Consider the following 20,663-nt stretch of genomic DNA (forward strand, 5'->3'; position numbering starts at 1 on the left):
TCTGTCTGCTGCCAGATAACAAGCTTGATCAATCTGGATATATCTGGGAACAGAATGTTTGATGGAATTCCAACAAATGGCTTTCAAAACCTCACGAGTTTGGTTTATCTCAACTTGAGTGGTAATAGCCTTAATGGCTACATTCCTTCCTAGCCTTAATGGTTTATCATCAATAAAGTTATGATTTTTTTGTTTATTATTGTAAATTAGAAAACAATTTGACATTCTGAACTTCAGCATTATTTAGATCAAACATCATTCAGTGACAGTTTCCATCGCCTTACAATGTGATATGGAAATAGTTATTTTCGTTACTTGTTTGCTGGTCAACTAATCTATTTTATTTATAAATGCTTGTAGACATTGGGAAATTCAAATTAGGCTCATCACCAAGGTTGGGATCATCCAGGTTTGTTGTGCTCTGCAACTTAGTGCTTACCATGTGTTGCTCATCTTTAAATAATATGTTATCTGTTTAACCCCCTCCATGCCTTGTTTACTTGTTGATATTATCTATCCTTGATTTTCATCATTCTTAAATGAGTTTCCAAGTTCCTATCTTTGTAGTAGATGCACGACTATTGTGTACCAACAGTTATGGTTCTTCTACACATGAAAATATGAATGTTATGTTTATGAATTATATATCACCAAGATTTCTTGAAGGCACAATTCCAGTTTTACTTATTTGACTTTCTTCCTTGGGGACTTACCCCAGGACCTAACTCCCCCACCTGAAAGAAAAGGTACAGAATTTTTTAAAATAAGTGTGAGGTCACATCTTTCAATAAAAAGGAAACCAATGTTTTTTAAAATAAGTGTGAATCTTGGATCTAATGTTTCTGACCAACATCTCAGGTTTTTATTTTTAATAATATTAATTCTGATTGATTGTGCAGACTTACAGTGCTACTTGTTCTACCAAATACTGGATTCTGAACTCATTACAGGTAAAGTCTCCAACCTGAATAAAATCATGTTTATTTTCACAACCTAAAAAAACTAAGTCATTGATGATATAGATTTTAGATTTAATTACAATAGTCATTGATTGTACAGGTATATTTTCTCTTTATTTATCTCAACAACTATTTTGCATATCTTATTGATCTGTACAAAGTTCAGATCCAATGTTACGAGGATGCCAAACTAATGAAGTTATTCCCAGAAATTGTGAGATCTCTCTACGACTAGGATGTGCTTGCAGAAGATACCATTCTCCTCTGGTTCCGTAAAGGAACAAACCCGAAGGGAAGGTATGCAAGTTGGCTATTAAAATAGTACAAAATCTGTGTTTATCTAAAATCAGCTTAAACGTATCAACTTTAGGTGATTTTGAATCTACCAGTGTGTTCGAGAACTTCACTTTCTATGTACCCCCTCCCCACCGATGTAATAGTAATCTAATTAACCCGGTTGCCTATCATGCTTCCCGTTCTCGTTCTTTTCTTTTTTTTTTCTTTTAGTATGTAGTTGTAGTTCTTCCCCTTTGAATGGTTTTTACTTATCGATGGATGTAATATAGGGAAAATGATTAATGAAATGCTGCATGCAGGAGGATGTGTTGGAAAGGGAGAAAAAGGCCAAGGAAAAAGCGGCACGTGAAGCACAAGAGTTCATTCCCCAATTTACAACGATAACAACACCGACCTCCACCAAAGATGTTGCCGATCCAGTAATTTCAACATTATTTGGTCTTATTTAGTTTAATTATTGTCAGTTATTTGTAGCTTCGAAAGAATTTTCGATCTTAACAAAGAGGTTTACATGTATATTAATTTTGGGTTATTTAATTTAATTTGGAGCTTGTTTCATAATTTTTCTTTTGTTTTTTCTTTTTCTGATTTTTTTTATATATTATTTCGTTCATTGTGATTGGTGAATTAGAGGACCGTGCTATTGTTTGTTAAACCTCCAAATTTGACGGTCATACTCTATGGATTTTTTTTTGTTTTTTTGAAGTCCATTCTCCAATAATTTGATAGTCCAGGGCCGTCAAAAAAAAATTCTACAAGAGAATATTTGACGGGAGGGTCCGTCAAATTTCTCAAAATTTGACAGGCTAAGACCGTCAAATATGGGCCTTTTTCACATAGTGGGGGTCCAACCCATTTACTATTTAATTTTGTAGTTGGAATAGTGGATTCCAGCACTAGATGGTCATATTCAATCTCCACCCACAAAAATGTTTTATAATGGCCATTGTTTAAAGCATACTAATTAATCAGATCAATGTTTGGCCCAGCTCTCATTGGCTCTACAAACATAAAGTCTTTCTACTTGATTATTTCTAAACATTGGATATTAACATACAAAGCAATGCTTTGAGTTAATTAATTAAATAGATATAATCATGGGAAATTTCTCAAAGAATTATCGAAGTTTTTAAAATTATTGAAAGTATTATATGTATTGACAAAACTACCACATACTGTTGATAAATCCTTTTCAAAAGTATTAATAACTAGTTTTTTTCAATCATAGAACTAAATTCTTCTGAAAAATATATATGTCCTAAGTAATTTTCTATGGATGTAACTCTTTTTTTTTTTTTTGCCGAGCAAGTTATTTTTTGTTCTTTAATATAAGAAGGGGTTCAAGGGATTTGAACCTCAGACCTTGAGAACAACCTCCCAAGGTCTTATCACTAGGCTAAGTGATATGGATGTAACTCAAAAGTTCAATTTATTCCTTATCTATGTTTTTTTCTTGCTAGGCAAACGAGGGGTGTTAGTGGAGGTGAAAGTGGATTCAACAGTGTTAGGACGTAAGTCTTGGGATCAACTCTCTTCCATCGAGATTCTATCAACTCAGCTACGTCACACCTCCTATTCCTTATATCTATCCTATTACATGGGCAACTAGGACTCACAGGTCACATCTGCAACGTATTCCCACCTTGAAAGATATCCCAACATATGATTTTTTTGGTGTTGTTAGATGCCCAAATGTATCACAAATCCTACCTAGATTCCCTATAATAAATTTAGAGAACTGTTATTGTCAAACCAACTTTTACTAATGCCACACCAATTCCTATGTAAATCACTAAAGAATTCCACACAGTTGGTGTGGCAAGAGTAACTCTCTAAATTTATTGTGTAGATACAAAAGATATTTAAATATATTTTTCATAATATGATAATATTCTAGCAATAGAAATTCCAACTTACTTTCGGATCAGGATAGGAGGGCATTGTAAATATTAATGGGTAGTCCAAAGTTTTTAAAAAGGTAGTTTCAATATTCATATTTATAGACTTATTTATGCATAATTTTTTAAAAACATAAACTTAAAAAAATAATAATAATAATTCCGTTTTTGTTTACTAGGTCTAGCAGTGTTGTGCTTCTCATGCAAGTATCTCTTCCAATTTGAAAATTTCCAACTTTGGTAAGCCTAACTTCCGTTTACTTAAAAACAAATAATTCGTTGCCGTTGAAATAGACCATCCCACTAAGTACTAAAACCGTGTGTAACCTTAGTCTGTTCTTCTTTGTCAAACTCACTTAACTCTATATAAACGCTACCATCCTCACTTCTTCTTCATCCATAAACACTCTTATAATCAACACCCTCTCTCTCTCTCTCTCTCTCTCTTCACACACACACACACACACACACACACACATGAAATCATTAAAGATCTTCATTATGTTGGCAATGGTCATGACATTTGCCATCACTCTCACTGCAACACCAAATGATGAACAACTACAAATAGAGGATAGTGGGGAAGATGAACAAAATGAAACTTCTTCCCTTCCTATGGCTGAAAGCTCACAGCCATTTTCCCTTCGAGGGACAAGTCGCTTCCTCGTGGGAAAGAAGCCCCGGCTCGCAGGAAAGAAGCCCCGGCCGTGATGACATGCGATAAATTCCCAAGAGTTTGTCGTGTTGAGGGCAGTCCAGGCCGTGATTGCTGCAAGAAGAAATGTGTTAACGTGTCGACAGATAGACTAAACTGTGGAATGTGCGGTAAGAAGTGCAAGTTCTCTGAAATATGTTGCAAAGGTAAATGTGTGAACCCATCAACTGATAAGAAGAATTGCGGACAGTGCAACAATAGGTGCAAGAAGGGGAGTTCATGTGTGTATGGGATGTGTAGCTATGCTTAGAAACATTGGATTTATTTTAATTTTGAAGAAAATGAGGGGCTTGTTGTGAAAAATGAAGAGGAGCCGTCACCATTGGAGGAGGGCTCTAAAATAATGTTCTTAAATTTTTTTGTATGGATGTATTATCTGCCATTCATTTATAAATTATGATAATTATTTTATGTTTCATGGTACATGGACATCTAGTAATCATTAAAAAGCCACAAAGGTCAATATAATCTCACAAAGGAAAATTTAAAGTTTTACCAAATTCATTTTATGTAAGTGATATATTTTCCCCTTCGTTCTCTCTAATTAAAGAATATATGTCATTGAGAAAATATGAACAAAGGGGCAACCCTTTAACTTAAGAAATTCTTTTTTTTTTTTTTGTTGTTGCTCACAACACTCATAAGAACCGACGAATCACATAAAACCATGTGTATTGAGGCATCCCTGAATTTACAAAAATACCATCGATTGTTAGGCTGTCATTATAAATCCAAGTTCTACACGCAATCATAACACCGGTGTTTAATAGGAAGTAAAGAGTCGGAAGCAGTCAATATTTCTTCTTCTTTTTCATGGGTAAACTACACTTTGCCCCTCGTGGTTTAGTGTGAGTCTATGTTCACCCACTAAACTCTAGATAATTGCACTTATCTTCCCTGTTATAGAAGGTATTAAAATTCTAATGTTATTTTAGTATTTATTTTGGAGATATTTAGGAAAAAGTGATCAACTTTTGATGAATTTACGATTCTGGCTCATTGTTCATTTTAATTATCAAAACATGAATGATAACGAATTCGGAGGTTTTTAAAGTGACAATTTCATTTTAAACTTGTGAAATTGTCATTTTAAACTTCTGAAATAGCCATTTCATTCTGAAATTTTTTTAACGAAAATATGATTATACACATTTTGATAATTAAAATGAACAATGAGTCGGAATCGCAAATAACTCATTTTCTACTTATTAAATAGTAATTCACCCTTTATTATGTCTATTTAACCTTTTTATTACAAATAAATTAAATTTTAACATGATAAAATTGCTTTTGTCTAGCATTCTATATTCTTTAGCATGAACCCAATTTTTCACAGAAATATTTTTATCTGTGAAAAAGAATGACATTTTAAGAAGGGTAAAATAATCTTTGTAAAAAATGAAAAATATATATTTTTAAGTGTTTGATGGATGGCAAGTAGATGGAACGGAGGTAAGTACAATTGTCAAAACAGTGGAGAGTCATAAAATTATACCAAAGAGTGAATGTAATTTACCTCTTTTTTTCTTAATTGACTTTTTCTTGGATGGATTGTCAGCTTTCAATACTTGAAGTCTTGAAGCCCTTTCATTTTCCACACACTATTAGACCGTACCAAAGGATTGGACCTCAGCTGCTTTGACCCATAATCTCTTATATTGTTGTATTTGACTAATGAGATCGACCTCTTTATTGGCTTTCTTGATTTATATAACTTAATTAATTTTCTCATAGTGGGGATACGATCAAAAGCCAAACGTGTGCCTTTATCTTTCTCTAGTCGAAATCAGCTAATTTTCCTATAAGCACACCACCCATCACTATCTCATCCCCTATTTCAACTATCAATTCTCCGCATCTTCGTCCTATCCTTCCAACTTTCTCTTTTTCTTCCAACATAAAGTTGCTCGAGACATTCTTCTTTGTTAGAGCATCTCCAGTGGACATATAGGCATTTTTATCACATGTTAATTTTTTTTAACAAGTAAATTTACTTAACAAGTTTAAGAACTTCAATGTACAAGGGGTGTCAATGGGTCGATTTAGGTTCGGTTCCTAAGGAATTTAGAACCATAACTATAATATTAGTTCGATTCCAATTTTTATTGGTTCCAGATCCGATTCTAAAATAAATTGAATCAGAACTGTAAAAAATCACAGGTATCCATCGGTTTCGATTCTCAAGATTCGAATGACAAAAAAGTATTTTAAATCATTATATATAAAAAATTCCGTTCATAAAATTAACATATTATCAATAAAATTATTAATTTTGTTATAATATGTTATACTTAAGATACAAATTAATTATTTTTTTCAAAAATAAAAATTTATCTTTGTTAAAAGTAATAATTTTTTAGAAGAGTAACTCATTTTAAGTTTCAATCGATAATTTATATGAAAAATTGAAGAATTTTATATAACAAGTATTTATTTTTAAAATAAAAAATATTTTAAATCGTCTATAGTATGAAAATAAATGACAAAATAAATTAGTTTCGAATACCCGCGGATACCCATTGGATAATACCTAACGGTTCCGATTTCGATTCCTATCGGTTGGATTCCATTTTAAACTCAGCTTTAATCGATTCCAATAGAAAGTGATCCAGAACTAGGATATTCGGTTCTGATTTTGGTTCGATTTCGGTTAAACAGGTACCCATTAACACCCCTAATCGACACATGTTCGCCAGTTGATATATATATGGGTCCCGTTCGGCACCCTACACTTTACCCTACATATTTTGTCCTACATGGGTTAGACGTTTTGGAATGAGCTGATTTTTGGTGAGGATGATCTCTATGATGAGGAGATCATCCTCACCAAAAATCAGCTCATTCCAAAACTTCTAACCCCGTCAAAAATGGTTTACAAAAAATTGATGGTCCACGATTTTTAAACTTGTAAACATGGAGCTAGAAATTTCGAAATGGGCTGATTTTTGGTGAGGAGGATCTTCTAACCGTAGAGATCATTCTCACCAAAAATCAACTCATTCCAACACTTCTAACCCATGAAGGACAAAACATGTAGGGTAAAGCGTAGGGTAAAATGTAGGGTGACGAACATTTCCCTATATATATATTTATATTAAAATTTTAAAGTAATAAAATAGTCATTATTTTCTAAACCAAACACTCTAGGAAACTGATGTGGCTAGTGGTACACTCACATTAGCATCTGACACACTTAACACATACCTTAATGGGTTCATTAGAGTGAAAACGTTAACTATCTTTTGATGTCTAATACAAACAAAATCTTTAACGCATTGTGGATGCTGTTATATATAAGAGTAACCATTTCTTTAGTGATCATAACATTAACAAATGACACCCATCGAGGTTGTCCTATAAGCCAAGACCACCTATACCTTCGACTTCATGTTGCTTGAAAGTCGGCCAAGAATCTATTTCTAGAAGGGATACGAAGTTTGGGCAGATAGGTTTGCAAATTTTATCTTTTAGTGGTAATTAAAGGTAAAGTTTTTAATATAATTATCCATTGTGATCATGTAACCCAACTAATGAGAACATTGGCGTGGATTTGTTTACGCTGATAATGAATTATAAACTGGAACAAGCCCTATATTTTCAACTAATTACAAGCCCCATTTGTCCCCACTCCCGGACCTCTCTCCCCATTTCTCCAATTTTTGCCCCCACAAAACTTGACACACCTATATTTTCAACTAATTACATGTCCCATTTGTCCCCATTCCCTCACCTCTCTCCCCATTTTCCCTTACACCCTCACCTCCCTCCAATTTTTGCCCTCATAGAATTTTGAGACACCCCTATATTTTCAACTAATTACATGCCCCATTTGTCCCCACTCCCTCACCTCTTCTATTTTTTGTTGATGACATTGCCTCTTGACCGGGACTTCTCAAATGTTAATTGGAAATGACCTATATATCATTTTCTTCAACTTCTAACTAAAAACCTCTTAATTTCTCCCTAAAACCATTCATCTTCACTAAACAACTAATCATAGTTTGCCCCCACTACAGGAAAATCCTGGCTCCGCCCTTGGCAACACACATAGATATTCAAAGCAAGGGACCTAGGATCGACAATACATAAAAACAATAGCAAAATAAATCATACAAGTTAGAATGAATGAGATGTTAAGGTTCACTTGACGTTGACTATCCTACCGACCCAAGCCAATGCCCTAAGTCCGCGGCAATGTAGATAAGCATGATAGCATGAAGTGAACCAGATATCAGAAGCCTGTCAACTCACCAAACCAAGGATGACTCAATTGACCCAGCAAGTCAGTCAAAGTCAACTAAGTCAAAAGAGTTAATTGATTAGCTCAAGCCATGATTCATCCAAGTCATGCTGCCATAAGTGAATATATGTTTTGCACGGTTCATTAAGCTGACCATATTCAAATTTGCCTTGGCCACAGGTTTCATGTCAACACAACTAGAGCATATATGTACAATCTGAAAATTATCATCCCATAGTTGCAACAACTTAATGTTTGGATGAATTTTTTTAGTACAAAAATCAAAAGAAACCACCCAACAATAAGGAAACTTGAAAATGCTCAAGATAACATATTAGACCAACATTATGGAAACATAATGTTTAAATATTTGATCCGGATAAGTGCATAACAAAAATGCTAGACTACAGCCTGAAAAGTGGAATACCAGATTCAGGTGATGAACATTTGTTAGAACCTTCAGTTCAGTAAGGAATTCTTTCGATGCTCGTATATTCATCTTCTTTATTGCAAATTTCTGCATGAAACGTAGTAGGAGAGAAAGAAAAGAGGAAATGGAAAGAGAAACTGCAAATCAATGGAGGAAATAACAGTGTGGAAAACAAAATGGGCTCCTCTATAATGGCATTGTAAACCAATTGAAAAATACAAAATGAAATAGCATAAAAGGTATAAATGAACATTAGAAACTTGGTCTACCAGGTCCACCATTTACCAAAAAGTAAAAGGTAAAATTAAATTGAGTTGTTAACTCCTTTATTTATTTTTTCTCCCTAAATCAGTCCCTCTCGTGTACCCCTTATCCAATTCAAGTCATGAACACTAAATGCTCTTTCACATATTCAATCCCCAAGAATGCTCACTTATCATAGGTTTCAGTTGATAGCAGTGATAACATGAATCAACAACTTAAAATTGGTAAGGTTATTTCAAATCAAAATCACAAAATGCTAGAACCAATTCCTATCTGCTTTATCTTTTTTATCTTGTTGTCTTCTTTTTTTGCTAAATAGGCAAAATTGTGTTTCTTAAACACGTGCAAGACATAAAGCACAAATAATTACAGGACTCTAATGATATATGTAGATGCAAGAATTTGCTCTACATTTTTCCTCTCTCCTAGCTCGGGCGGACTTGCAAACCAGCCCACTTCGACAATCAAGTTAGACAAATTGATCAGTGTAATTTAGTTTTAGAGAGATGAGGAATTCGAACCTCTTTTACCTATAGTCCTCTTCCTTTTATAGGCATTAAACTTGATCGTTTTCTGTCCCACCCTTTGAGGTGACCTAGGACAGTTAGCTCACGTCCTGACATGTCAGCTGCAGGGGTTGTTGCAACTGCCCTGCCACTTCTGGAAAAATCAGAGTTGGTCTGACATGATGTTGGTTGTTGGTGCTGTCAATCAGTGGCACCTCTGTCAGATCCGTCCTGTCGACATATACTATAATGGTCCGGGTTAAGTAATTGATCGGTGGCACTGGTTTGAGCTGGACACCCGTGAATCCGAGGAGTTTTGGCAACTGAACCTATATATTAGGTCATCCGAGCCTCGAATATATACTTCCGAGCTTGGTCTCATGCCACGTGTCCGTATTCAAGAATTTCCCCCACAATATCTATGAGGAATAAGTTGCTGAATTTTTTTCCTAATCGTCTCAGAGGTTGATAACTTGCAAGAATACAAACCACGCCTCTTAATTCTGCATAGTACACATATCCATAACCACCTTGACCAATTTTACTAGCCATGTTGAAGTCATTTGTAGCTTTGGCAAGCTCTTCTTATGTGAACTCCACCGAATTGTCCACTGGGGTACCTTTCAATGATAATCTTTGTGTTGTATCACCCATATCTGAAAATTTATATATAGTGAGAGATCAAGATCTAACAAAGAGACAAGACAGAACCAAGGTTTAAAATTTCATATCGATTGAATGTTTTGGTTAATAAATGAACAAATCTATACAGTATCAGCCAATACATTTGACACAAACTGATACATGTCCAATCCGCTGCTGGAACATTCCATGTTTTTGGGGTCAATAGTTTGTATTAGCCCAGCCAATACCGGTATGTATCAACCGATACATTCCAATTCAGAGTACAAATCCCCTACTGCAGAACATCTCAACAAACAGGGGCGGAGCTAGCAAGGAGCTGGTGGGGGCAATTGCCCCCACAGAACTTTGAGACACCCCTATATTTTCAACTAATTACATGCCCCATTTGTCCCCACTCCCTCACCTCTATCCCCATTTGCCCCCACACCCTCACCTTCCTCCAATTTTTCCCCCACAAAACTTGACACCCCTATATTTTCAACTAATTACACATCCCATTTGTCCCCACTCCCTCACCTCTCTCCCCATTTTCCCTTACACCCTTACCTCCCTCCAATTTTTGCCCTCACAGAATTTTGAGACACCCCTATATTTTCAACTAATTACATGCCCCATTTGTCCCCACTCCCTCACCTCTTCTATTTTTTGTTGATGACATTGCCTCTTGACCGGGACTTCTCAAATGTTAATTGGAAATGACCTATATATCATTTTCTTCAACTTCTAACTAAAAACCTCTTAATTTCTCCCTAAAACCATTCATCTTCACTAAACAACTAACCATAGTATGCCCCCACTACAGGAAAATCCTAGCTTCGCCCCTGGCAACATACATATATATTCAAAGCAAGGGACCTAGGATCGACAATACATAAGAACAATAGCAAAATAAATCATACAAGTTAGAATGAATGAGATGTTAAGGTTCACTTGACGTTGACTATCCTACCGACCGAAGCCAATGCCCTAAGTCCGCGGCAATGTAGATAAGCATGATAGCATGAAGTGAACCAGAGATCAGAAGCCTGTCAACTCACCAAACAAAGGATGACTCAATTGACCCAACAAGTCAGTCAAAGTCAACTAAGTCAAAAGAGTTAATTGATTAGCTCAAGCCATGATTCATCCAAGTCATGCTGCCATAAGTGAATATATGTTTTGCACGGTTCATTTAGCTGACCATATTCAAATTTGCCTTGGCCACAGGTTTCATCTCAACACAACTAGAGCATATGTGTACAATCTAAAAATTATCATCCCATAGTTGCAACAACTTAATGTTTGGATGAATTTCTTTTGTACAAAAATCAAAAGAAACCACCTAACAATAAGGAAACTTGAAAATGCTCAAGATAACATATTAGACCAACATTATGGAAACATAATGTTTAAATATTTAGTCCGGATAAGTGCATAAGAAAAATGCTAGACTACAGCCTGAAAAGTGCAATACCAGATTCAGGTGATGAACATTTGTTAGAACCTTCAGTTCAGTAAGGAATTCTTTCGATGCTCGCATATTCATCTTCTTTATTGCAACTTTCTGCATGAAACGTAGTAGGAGAGAAAGAAAAGAGGAAATGGAAAGAGAAACTGCAAATCAATGGAGGAAATAACAATGTGGAAAACAAAATGGGCTCTTCTATAATAGCATTGTAAACCAATTGAAAAATACAAAATGAAATAGCATAAAAGGTATAAATGAACATTAGAAACTTGGTCTACCAGGTCCACCATTTACCAAAAAGTAAAAGGTAAAATTAAATTGAGTTGTTAACTCCTTTATTTATTTTTTCTCCTTAAATCAGTCCCTCTCGTGTACCCCTTATCCAATTCAAGTCATGAACACTAAATGCTCTTTCACATATTCAATCCCCATGAATGCTCACTTATCATAGGTTTCAGTTGATAGCAGTGATAACATGAATCAACAACTTAAAAGTGGTAAGGTTATTTCAAATCAAAATCACAAAATGCTAGAACCAATTCCTATCTGCTTTATCTTTTTTATCTTGTTGTCGTCTTTTTTTGCTAAATAGGCAAAATTGTGTTTCTAAAACACGTGCAAGACATAAAGCAAAAATAATTACAGGACTCTAATGATATCTGTAGATGCAAGAATTTGCTCTACACTTTTCCTCTCTCCTAGCTCGGGCGGACCTGCAAACCAGCCCACTCCGACAATCAAGTTAGACAAATTGATCAGTGTAATTTAGTTTTAGAGATATAAGGAATTCGAACCTCTTTTACCTATAGTCATCTTCCTTTTATAGGCATTAAACTTGATCGTTTTCTGTCCCACCTTTTGAGGTGACCTAGTATAGTTAGCTCACGCCTTGACATGTCAGCTGCAGGAGTTGTTGCAACTGCCCTACCACTTCTGGAAAAATCAGAGTTGGTCTGACATGATATTGGTTGTTGGTGTTGTCAATCAGTGGCACCTCTGTCAGATCCGTCCTGCCGACATATACTATAATGGTCCGGGTTAAGTAATTGATCGGTGGCACTGGTTTGAGCTGGACACCCGTGAATCCGAGGAGTTTTGGCAATTGAACCTATATATCAGGTCATCCAAGCCTCGAATATATACTTCCGAGCTTGGTCTCATGCCACATGTCCGTATTCAAGAATTTCCCCCACAATATCTATGAGGAATAAGTTACTGAATTTTTTTCCTAATCGTCTCAAAAGTTGATAACTTGCAAGAATACAAACCACGCCTCTTAATTCTGCATAGTACACAGATCCATAACCACCTTGACCAATTTTACTAGCCATGTTGAAGTCATTTGTAGCTTTGGCAAGCTCTTCTTATGTGAACTCCACCGAATTGTCCACTGGGATACCTTTCAATGATAATCTTTGTGTTGTATCACCCGTATCTAAAAATTTATATATAGTGAGAGATCAAGATCTAACAAAGAGACAAGACAGAACTAAGGTTTAAAATTTCATATCGATTGAATGTTTTGGTTAATAAATGAACAAACCTATACAGTATCAGCCAATACATTTGACACAAACTGATACATGTTCAATCCGCTGCTAGGACATTCAATGTTTTTGGGGTCAATTGTTTGTACTAGTCCAGCCAATACTGGTATGTATCAACCGATACATTCCAATTCAGAGTACAAATCCTCTACTGCAGAACATCTCAACAAACAGGGGCGGAGCTAGCAAGGAGCTGGTGGGGCCAATTGCCCCCACAGCACTTTGAGACACCCCCATATTTTCAACTAATTACATGCCCCATTTGGCCCCACTACCTCACCTCTCTCCCCATTTGCCCCCACACCCTCACCTCCCTCCAATTTTTTCCCCCACAAAACTTGACACCCCTATATTTTCAACTAATTACATGTCCCATTTGCCCCACTCCCTCACCTCTCTCCCCATTTTCCCTTACATCCTCACCTCCCTCCAATTTTTGCCCCCACAGAATTTTTGAGACACTCCTATATTTTTAACTAATTACATGCCCCATTTGTCCCCACTCCCTCACGTCTTCTATTTTTTGTTGATGACATTGCCTCTTGACCGGGACTTCTCAAATGTTAATTGGAAATGACCTATATATCATTTTCTTCAACTTCTAACTAAAAACCTCTTCATTTCTCCCTAAAACCATTCATCTTCACTAAACAACTAACCATATTATACCCCTACTACAGGAAAATCCTAGCTCCGCCCCTGGCAACATACATAGATATTCAAAGCAAGGGACCTAGGATCGACAATACATAAGAACAATAGCAAAATAAATCATACAAGTTAGAATGAATGAGATGTTAAGGTTCACTTGACGTTGACTATCCTACCGACCCAAGCCAATGCCCTAAGTCCGCGGCAATATAGATGAGCATGATAGCATGAAGTGAACCAGATATCAGAAGCCTGTCAACTCACCAAACCAAGGATGACTCAATTGACCCAGCAAGTCAATCAAAGTCAACTAAGTCAAAAGAGTTAATTGATTAGCTCAAGCCATGATTCATCCAAGTCATGCTACCATAAGTGAATATATGTTTTGCACGGTTCATTAAGCTGACCATATTCAAATTTGCCTTGGCCACAGGTTTCATGTCAACACAACTAGAGCATATGTGTACAATCTGAAAATTATCATCCCATAGTTGCAACAACTTAATGTTTGGATGAATTTCTTTAGTTCAAAAATCAAAAGAAACCACCCAACAATAAGGAAACTTGAAAATGCTCAAGATAACATATTAGACTAACATTATGGAAACATAATGTTTAAATATTTGGTCCGGATAAATGCATAACAAAAATGCTAGACTACAGCCTGGAAAGTGCAATACCAGATTCAGGTGATGAACATTTGTTAGAACCTTCAGTTCAGTAAGGAATTCTTTCGATGCTCGCATATTCATCTTCTTTATTGCAACTTTCTGCATGAAACGTAGTAGGAGAGAAAGAAAAGAGGAAATGGAAAGAGAAACTGCAAATCAATGGAGGAAATAACAATGTGAAAAACAAAATGGGCTCCTCTATAATGGCATTGTAAACCAATTGAAAAATACAAAATGAAATAGCATAAAAGGTATAAATGAACATTAGAAACTTGGTCTACCAGGTCCACCATTTACCAAAAAGTAAAAGGTAAAATTAAATTGAGTTGTTAACTCCTTTATTTATTTTTTCTCCCTAAATCAGTCCCTCTCGTGTACCCCTTATCCAATTCAAGTCATGAACACTAAATGCTCTTTCACATATTCAATCCCCATGAATGCTCACTTATCATAGGTTTCAGTTGATAGCAGTGATAACATGAATCAACAACTTAAAATTGGTAAGGTTATTTCAAATCAAAATCACAAAATGCTAGAACCAATTCCTATCTGCTTTATCTTTTTTATCTTGTTGTCTTCTTTTTTTGCTAAATAGGCAAAATTGTGTTTCTTAAACACGTGCAAGACATAAAGCACAAATAATTACAGGACTCTAATGATATATGTAGATGCAAGAATTTGCTCTACATTTTTCCTCTCTCCTAGCTCGGGCGGACTTGCAAACCAGCCCACTTCGACAATCAAGTTAGACAAATTGATCAGTGTAATTTAGTTTTAGAGAGATGAGGAATTCGAACCTCTTTTACCTATAGTCCTCTTCCTTTTATAGGCATTAAACTTGATCGTTTTCTGTCCCACCCTTTGAGGTGACCTAGGACAGTTAGCTCACGTCCTGACATGTCAGCTGCAGGGGTTGTTGCAACTGCCCTGCCACTTCTGGAAAAATCAGAGTTGGTCTGACATGATGTTGGTTGTTGGTGCTGTCAATCAGTGGCACCTCTGTCAGATCCGTCCTGTCGACATATACTATAATGGTCCGGGTTAAGTAATTGATCGGTGGCACTGGTTTGAGCTGGACACCCGTGAATCCGAGGAGTTTTGGCAACTGAACCTATATATTAGGTCATCCGAGCCTCGAATATATACTTCCGAGCTTGGTCTCATGCCACGTGTCCGTATTCAAGAATTTCCCCCACAATATCTATGAGGAATAAGTTGCTGAATTTTTTTCCTAATCGTCTCAGAGGTTGATAACTTGCAAGAATACAAACCACGCCTCTTAATTCTGCATAGTACACATATCCATAACCACCTTGACCAATTTTACTAGCCATGTTGAAGTCATTTGTAGCTTTGGCAAGCTCTTCTTATGTGAACTCTACCGAATTGTCCACTGGGATACCTTTCAATGATAATCTTTGTGTTGTATCACCCGTATCTGAAAATTTATATATAGTGAGAGATCAAGATCTAACAAAGAGACAAGACAGAACCACGGTTTAAAATTTCATATCGATGAAATGTTTTGGTTAATAAATGAACAAACCTATACAGTATCAGCCAATACATTTGACACAAACTGATACATGTCCAATCCGCTGCTGGGACATTCAATGTTTTTGAGGTCAATAGTTTGTACTAGTCCAGCCAATACCGGTATGTATCAACCGATACATTCCAATTCAGAGTACAAATCCCCTACTGCAGAACATCTCAACAAATAGGGGCGGAGCTAGCAAGGAGCTGGTGGGGGCAATTGCCCCCACAGAACTTTGAGACACCCCCATATTTTCAACTAATTACATGCCCCATTTGTCCCCACTACCTCACCTCTCTCCCCATTTGCCCCCACACCCTCACCTCCCTCAAATTTTTGCCCCCACAAAACTTGACACCCCTATATTTTCAACTAATTACATGTCCCATTTGTCCCCACTCCCTCACCTCTCTCCCCATTTTCCCTTACATCCTCACCTCCCTCCAATTTTTGCCCCCACAAAATTTTTGAGACACTCCTATATTTTTAACTAATTACATGCCCCATTTGTCCCTACTCCCTCACGTCTTCTATTTTTTATTGATGACATTGCCTCTTGACCGGGACTTCTCAAATGTTAATTGGAAATGACCTATATATCATTTTCTTCAACTTCTAACTAAAAACCTCTTCATTTCTCCCTAAAACCATTCATCTTCACTAAACAACTAACCATAGTATGCCCCCACTACAGGAAAATCCTAGCTCCGCCCCTGGCAACATACATAGATATTCAAAGCAAGGGACCTAGGATCGACAATACATAAGAACAATAGCAAAATAAATCATACAAGTTAGAATGAATGAGATGTTAAGGTTCACTTGACGTTGACTATCCTACCGACCGAAGCCAATGCCCTAAGTCCGCGGCAATGTAGATGAGCATGATAGCATGAAGTGAACCAGAGATCAGAAGCCTGTCAACTCACCAAACCAAGGATGACTCAATTGACCCAGCAAGTCAATCAAAGTCAACTAAGTCAAAAGAGTTAATTGATTAACTTAAGCCATGAGTCATCCAAGTCATGCTGCAATAAGTGAATATATGTTTTGCACGGTTTATTAAGCTGACCATATTCAAATTTGCCTTGGCCACAGGTTGCATGTCAACACAACTAGAGCATATGTGTACAATCTGAAAATTATCATCCCATAGTTGCAACAACTTAATGTTTGGATGAATTTCTTTAGTACAAAGATCAAAAGAAACAACCCAACAATAAGGAAACTTGAAAATGCTAAAGATAACATATTAGACCAACATTATGGAAACATAATGTTTAAATATTTGGTCCGGATAAGTGCATAACAAAAATGCTAGACTACAGCCTGGAAAGTGCAATACCAGATTCAGGTGATGAACATTTGTTAGAACCTTCAGTTCAGTAAGGAATTCTTTCGATGCTCGCATATCCATCTTCTTTATTGCAACTTTCTGCATGAAACGTAGTAGGAGAGAAAGAAAAGAGGAAATAGGAAAAGAGAAACTGCAAATCAATGGAGGAAATAACAATGTGGAAAACAAAATGGGCTCCTCTATAATGACATTGTAAACCAATTGAAAAATACAAAATGAAATAGCATAAAAGGTATAAATGAACATTAGAAACTTGGTCTACCAGGTCCACCATTTACCAAAAAGTAAAAGGTAAAATTAAATTTAGTTGTTAACTCCATTATTTATTTTTTCTCCCTAAATCAGTCCCTCTCGTGTACCCCTTATCCAATTCAAGTCATGAACACTAAATGCTCTTTCACATATTCAATCCCCATGAATGCTCACTTCCCATAGGTTTCAGTTAATAGCAGTGATAATATGAATCAACAACTTAAAAGTGGTAAGGTTATTTCAAATCAAAATCACAAAATGCTAGAACCAATTCCTATCTGCTTTATCTTTTTTATCTTGTTGTCTTCTTTTTTTGCTAAATAGGCAAAATTGTGTTTCTTAAACACGTGCAAGACATAAAGCACAAATAATTACAGGACTCTAATGATATCTATGAGGAATAAGTTGTTGAATTTTTTTCCTAATCGTTTCAGAGGTTGATAACTTGCAAGAATATAAACCACGCCTCTTAATTCTGCATAGTACACAGATCCATAACCACCTTGACCAATTTTACTAGTCATGTTGAAGTCATTTGTAGTTTTGGCAAGTTCTTCTTATGTTAACTCCACTGAATTGTCTACTAGGATACCTTTCAATGATAATATTTGTGTTGTATCACCCGTATCTGAAAATTTATATATAGTGAGAGATCAAGATCTAACAAAGAGATAAGATAGAACCAAGGTTTAAAATTTCATATCGATTGAATGTTTTGGTTAATAAATGAACAAACCTATACAGTATCAGCCAATACATTTGACACAAACTGATACATGTCCAATCCACTGCTGGAACATTCCATGTTTTTGGGGTCAATAGTTTGTATTAGTCCAGCCAATACCGGTATCTATCAACCGATATATTCCAATTCAGAGTACAAATCCCCTACTGTAAAACATCTCAACAAACAAGGGCGGAGCTAGTAAGGAGCTGGTGGGGGCAATTGCCCCCACAGAACTTTGAGACACCCCTATATTTTCAACTAATTACATGCCCCATTTGTCCCCAATCCCTCACCTCTCTCCCCATTTGCCTCCACACCCTCACCTCCCTCCAATTTTTTCCCCTACAAAACTTGACACCCCTATATTTTCAACTAATTACATGTCCCATTTGTCCCCACTCCCTCACCTCTCTCCCCATTTTCCCTTACACCCTCACCTCCCTCCAATTTTTGCCCGCACAGAATTTTGAGACACCCCTATATTTTCAACTAATTACATGCCCCATTTTCCCCCACTGCCTCACCTCTTCTATTTTTTGTTGATGACATTGCCTCTTGACCGGGACTTCTCAAATGTTAATTGGAAATGACCTATATATCATTTTCTTCAACTTCTAACTAAAAACCTCTTAATTTCTCCCTAAAACCATTCATCTTCACTAAACAACTAACCATAGTTTGCCCCCACTACAGGAAAATCCTGGCTCCGCTCCTGGGCTTAGGGCTCCAAGGGTATCCACCCTTTTCTTCCATGGGGAAGCCCTCACTTCATGTTATAATACATGTACAAGTCCCAAAACATGCAAGTTCAGATCATGACAATGCAATGGGGTGGATGTGAGTGCTTGTATACAATTAATTCTGTGTTTCTTTTAGTTAATTAAATGTAAAAGTTAGGGCATTTTTGGTCTTCAAAATTTTAGTGTAAGCATCGGCTATTTTGCCTTCTATCATTACAATAGTAAAAAAAAAGTGGTAATTATACATTAAAAATAAATAAAAGAAACCAACCATTTTGTTTACTAATTTGGGTATTGTATGCAATGAAAAAGTAAATTCTCCTTTTGAAAACTTTGTTGTTTGGATTTTAGGTAAAGTTGGATCTTTTATCCTTTTTTTAGTGGCTTAGATCACATTAAATTTGATTCTCCAATGGCTTTCACCACTACAAGTTTTCCATGGATCATCCCTGAGTATGGAGATCATATAATGGCAGGTTGGACTTGTTCGAGACTCACTACAATGTCAGTCAGATACGACTTTTTGTTTTTGTTTTTTGATAATCTAGGTTTGGATCTATCTCTTATAGACCTGGGTCCAACCCATTTACCATTTAATTTTGTTGTTGGAATAGTGGATTCCAGCACTAGCTGGCCATATTCAATCTCCACCCACAAAAATGTTTTATAATGGCCATTGTTTAAAGCATACTAATTAATCAGATCAATGTCTGGCCCAGCTCTCATTGGCTCTACAAACATAGTATTTCTACTTGATTATTTCTAAACATTGGATGTTAATAAGCAAAGCAATGCTTTGAGTTAATTAAATAGATATAATCATAGGAAATTTCTCAAATAATTATTGAAGTTTTTAAAATTGTAGAAAGTGTTACATGAGTTGACAGAGCTACCACATACTATACATAAATCCTTTTCAAAAGTATTAATAAATAGTTTTTTTTTCAATCATAGAAATAAATTTTTTTTGAAAAATATATATTTCCTAAGTAATTTTCTATGGATGTAACTCTTTTTTTGTTTTCGCCAAGCAAGTTATTTTTTAGTTTTTAATATAAGAAAGGGTTCAAGGGATTTGAACCTCAGACCTTGAGAACAACTTTCCAAGGTCTTACCATTAGGCTAAGTGACCCTTCTTCCTCAAGGATGTAACCCAAAAGTTCAATTTATTCCTTATCTATCTTTTTTTTCTTGTTGCGAGGGGTGTTAGTGGAGGTGAAAGTGGATTCAACAGTGTAAGGACGTAAGTCTTAGGATCAACTCTCTTCCATCGAGACTCTATCAACTCAGCTAAGTGACACGTCCTACTCCTTATATCTATTCTATTACATGGGCAACTAGTACTCACGAGTCACATCTGCAACGTATTCCCACCTTGAAAGATATCCCAACATATGATATTAGATGCCCAAATGTATCACAAATCCTACCTAGATTCTCTATAATAAATTTAGAGAACTGTTATTGCCAAACCAACTTTTACTAATACCACACCAATTTCTATGTAAATCAATTCCACACAGTTGGTGTGGCAAGAGTAACTCTCTAAATTTATTGTGTAGATACAAAAGATATTTATATATATTTTTCATAATATATAATATTCTAGCAATAGAAATTCCAACCTACTTTCGGATCAGGATAGGAGGGCATTGTAAATATTAATGGGTAGTCCAAAGTTTTTAAAAAGGTAGTTTCAATATTCATATTTATAGACATATTTATTCATAATTTTTTAAAAACATAAACTTAAAAAAAAAAAAAAATTAATAATTCCGTT

General features: G+C 35.8%; 1 long non-coding RNA gene across 1 annotated transcript; it reads left to right on the forward strand.

Annotated features, from left to right (window-relative positions):
- Nucleotides 1-17: 17 nt before the first annotated feature.
- Nucleotides 18-2,096, forward strand: LOC147390179 (uncharacterized). The gene is made up of 4 exons (XR_015170312.1): nt 18-409; nt 900-950; nt 1,126-1,256; nt 1,556-2,096. It is a non-coding gene; the product is annotated as an uncharacterized LOC147390179 (long non-coding RNA).
- Nucleotides 2,097-20,663: the final 18,567 nt, after the last annotated feature.

The sequence above is a fragment of the Akebia trifoliata genome, chromosome 11 (genome assembly GCF_017979445.1).
Source record: "Akebia trifoliata isolate Shusen 1 chromosome 11, ASM1797944v1, whole genome shotgun sequence".
Classification (NCBI taxonomy): Eukaryota; Viridiplantae; Streptophyta; class Magnoliopsida; order Ranunculales; family Lardizabalaceae; genus Akebia; species Akebia trifoliata.